Here is a 3,985-nt window from a genome sequence, read left to right on the forward strand (position 1 = left end):
GTTGCTCGCAAGTTTTGTCAGGAAATTAACGCCACAATATTTCTATTATATTCTTTTATGGAGGTAAAGCTCTCACACTGTACAACTGGTTATTTATATTTCCACCTTGAAAACACTGAAGGGTCAGTCTGCTGGGAGTCAGAGCAGATTTTATGTGTGTGTGTGTGCGTGTGCGTGTGTGTGTGTGTGTTACAAAGTAGATATAGCAAATGGACCAGCAACCACACTTACTAGCAGCATACTAAGGAAATAAAAAAATAATCTTGTAAAACAGTATCTTGTATGTCTGACCCAAATCATACGGTTTGTATGCAAGTCTACCATATATTAACATCAAAACAATTGTTAAAGAGGCAGTTTTGTGTATTTTCTAGGCCATTTCATAGCACAATTAACTAACCGCTACCTTCGGTTGTGATAAAAACGAGTTGGACTGTGAAGTAGCTTGTAAAATGAGCTCAGCACCAGGTATTTGTAAAAGGTTTTTGCTAATTGCCGAGTGGGTGAGGGCTGCTCTGAGATCGAAGCTATGTAGCTCGGAAACTGAACGTGGAGCTCGGTTCACCCAGGCGTTTCGCACAACTGAATGGTTTCCACGGGAGATTAAAGGATTTCTCAAACGCGCATGAAAGAATCAAAACGACACCCGAGGTGTGTTTTTGATGAGGCAGTAGCTTCATGATATGAGGGTAAAGCTCAAAAAAGTCAATTTTATGTACTGCCTGTTTATGGAAAAACTAATTCTGGGATTTTGCAAAATGACCTAAAGCTGTAAAAATAATTTAATATTCGACATTGAGATTTTTTTAGGCCCTTTTATTATACCATGCATGTAAACACATACACATAAGTTACCTGCTGGAACATGATTGGGTTCCATATGGACTGGAGTGGTATACTATTTCAAGGTTGTGATTCTGCAAGCTGATTGTGTTCCTGATGGAGGTGGAGATGAACAAAGAGCTACAATAGAAGGAGCAGGGAGTCTGAAGGATATACTGGGACACAGAAACACAGACTGTCCTGGTTTTGAACCGGATAATACCCATCGTAACAAAGCAGCAGTTCCCACCATGCTGCCTGCATTTCTTACTTCAAGGCTGGATGACTGCAAGTGTTTAACGTTAAATATGGCAAACAGGAAGAACAAGTAAAGATGCCAAGCATGACAGTCTATAAGTGTGTGCAAACAAAAGGCTACCTGTAAAGAATTAAGAGATTAAGATGCCACCTGAACTTTCACCTGAAATAGCAAAGCTGAAGACAGGTGTAGCCTCCATGCAAACTGGAGATAACAAGCGCTGCACACATTTAGAGCCTTATGATTTCCGTGATGTGGAAAAGAATGACAGAATTTAAGTATCAAAATGTAATCCACAATAAAGCGCAGATTTCGCAGGTGTTGCTGAGCAGAAAAAAAGCTACATACTAGTTTGGGTAATATTTTTGGTGCTGCAGCTCTCACACCTGTTGTCACCCGATAAAGAGCTGACTCGGGTCAGGTGGGTTCTTTCTGTGACACAGACAGAATAAATCAGCCACTCATAGTAGTAAAAAAAACAAAACAAAAAAAAAACTCTCAGAAATACACACTCCAAAACAAACAAAGAAAAAGAAAAAAAAAATGTCTGCAGGAACGAAACACAAACATTGACAAACCCATTCAAGTCAACAGAGAGGTCTGTGACAGAAGAAAGTTAAAAATAGTGGCATTTTATATCACAATCCAGTACTTCAGTTGTTATAACAATGATACATAACTTTAAAGAAATTAGGCTTTGCAATTTGACACTTTGAAATTGGCCGCTGTCTCTTTAAGAAGCTCCTTTGACACTGCACCAAACAAGTTGAAAACCTGTCCCCCCCTTCGCTGTGATGGCGCTGCACCAAGAACCACTGACGGAAACAGGAAAGCTTCAAAATAAAACGCCACATCTTTATTTTTCACCAAATGTAAACGAAAATGCAGCGGCACCAAATTTTAGTAGTTATTTGATTTTTCTTTGTTCTTCGGGAAAAGACCAGTCATTTCTCATCGTGGCGATGGACTTGTTGGTTTGCTTTGGTGGCAGTTATCTGGAATGCTTTACGATATTGTTCATTTCTTGCTTTTGGAGCATTCTCCGGTCCGCTTGGCATTCACATATGCACCCAAACTGCGACAAGATGGACCAGAGTTGGCTTTTTTTTGGTTCTCATCAGAGTTCGATTGGGTAATATTCACACCTCCCCAAATGTGCCAGACTTTCAAGGCAAACAAACTAGTTTTCAAGTAAAGCAGACTAAACAGGATTGGTGTGAATGCACCCTAAAACCTTGCATAGATTACAGACATCTGAATAGAAAAGCCCATCTTGACACCCAGGACTTCCCACATATCAAGGACTTTTTGAATCATTTGGATGGAGAATCGTGGTTGTCGCTCTTGGACCAGCAGGCGCTGTGAGGATTCCTGAGGGGGCAGGCAGGAACCCAGCTGCCCCCAACTGACCTCCAGTCCACCTGATTGCCACTTGGGGTATATCAGGCTGAGCCAGACCAGACCTAATCACTGGAACCCGCTTGTAACCCATCATTATCTCCTCATCCACAGAACCTTACGAACATCCCTGAGCAGCAGTAAATAAACTCAGTTAGTCGTGTATGTCAGTGACCCCCTGACATGAACTCAGGAATGCCCCTACAGCATTTCAGCCCTGTATGATGGGACTGCATTCCTTATCTGGGTGACTCTCAGTTTACAGCAAAATGTTCAGAGATCACTTGGAGTTGAGACACAACAGCTCCAGAGATTGAGATACTTTGGTGTAAAACTCGTTAAAGCAGAAAGTGTGCCGTTTAGGCACACCAGCATTGATTTTGCAGACTTTGAAGCAAAGAACTCAGTTATAAATCCAGAGATATGTCGGTCAGCTCAGAAAAATGTTAGATCTTTCCTGCTACAGACAAGACTTTTCCAGAAAAGCAAACTGTCTGTTAAAAGCTGACAAATCACACGACTCTGACTCCATAAAAGTGACAAAACGACGACCAAAGAAATAGTCAAGTTTTGCCATTCTCAAAACAAATTGCATGGCCTGACAAGCATCCAAGCACACTTGAGGAACAAGTTTTATCAACTCAGCAGTGCTTAGGTTTCCATATTTCACATAACTGTTTCCTTGTGCCTAGGTCCAAATGGTAATCCGAGTTATTTCTCACGGCTACCATACACAAAGAGCAGCTGGAAAAACCAGAATTTACAGTTTTGAAATGAGCCATCAGGACGAATTCAGAGACTAGTTAGACTAACCTCCAACGATTTCTGTTTATAACAATAACAACCTGCTTATGTATATTTTGTCAACAACCGAACTGAATGCAACCATATCTAGATGTATCACAGAGCTAGCTGGTTTTCATAGCACACAAGGCAAAGAAAGTGATGCGTTTGCTTTGTCAAAAATGCTAGAAGCTGTAAAAGGTTTAATGAGAGACTGAGTGAGGAGTTGCCACTAGACACTATTGAGGTGCTAACAGACACAACAGCTACATGGAAACTTAGTTGAAGTTGTTAGTCATAGCTGAAGTGGCGACAGTAAAAGGAAAGAGTGCAGCGGAAAAATCTGTGGCCACAGATTCAGACAAAACGCTTGAGAAACACGTGTCAAGATCTTTGAACCACGACCGTTTCCTTTGGTTTCTAATCCAGGCAGACATTAAGCATCTAAATAAAGTTTACTACTGTATCAAGCTGAAAAAGTCCAGTCATGACACAAGACTAAACAAACATTTTAACCAATGCTTTAACCCTTGTGTTTACAAATGGGGTCCAACCGACCCCACACACGTGAAACTTGAATTATTTGCCACAGTCCTCCATGTTTGCCTCGGTCCTCGCCTCAACCCATGTGGGTTAACTAGGCCCCATGCACTCACATGCAGCCAGTGTTGTGTTCAAGACCACCCAACCCGAGACCAAGACAAGACCAAGACCAGAGTGTAT

The 3,985-nt window shown here is 41.4% G+C and overlaps 1 protein-coding gene and 1 long non-coding RNA gene across 2 annotated transcripts in view; both read right to left on the reverse strand.

Moving 5' to 3' along the window:
* LOC106947794 (uncharacterized) overlaps positions 1–3,985 on the reverse strand; it is a 34,454-nt gene that overhangs the window by 13,001 nt on the left and 17,468 nt on the right. The gene's annotated exons all lie outside the window — the stretch shown is intronic.
* The window catches only part of LOC106947795 (uncharacterized), a 22,123-nt gene that overhangs the window by 8,594 nt on the left and 9,544 nt on the right, over positions 1–3,985 (reverse strand). The window lies entirely within an intron of this gene.

The sequence above is a fragment of the Poecilia latipinna genome, unplaced genomic scaffold (assembly GCF_001443285.1).
Source record: "Poecilia latipinna isolate Pla-1442-1.1 unplaced genomic scaffold, P_latipinna-1.0 Scaffold255, whole genome shotgun sequence".
In the NCBI taxonomy this organism is placed as follows: Eukaryota; Metazoa; Chordata; class Actinopteri; order Cyprinodontiformes; family Poeciliidae; genus Poecilia; species Poecilia latipinna.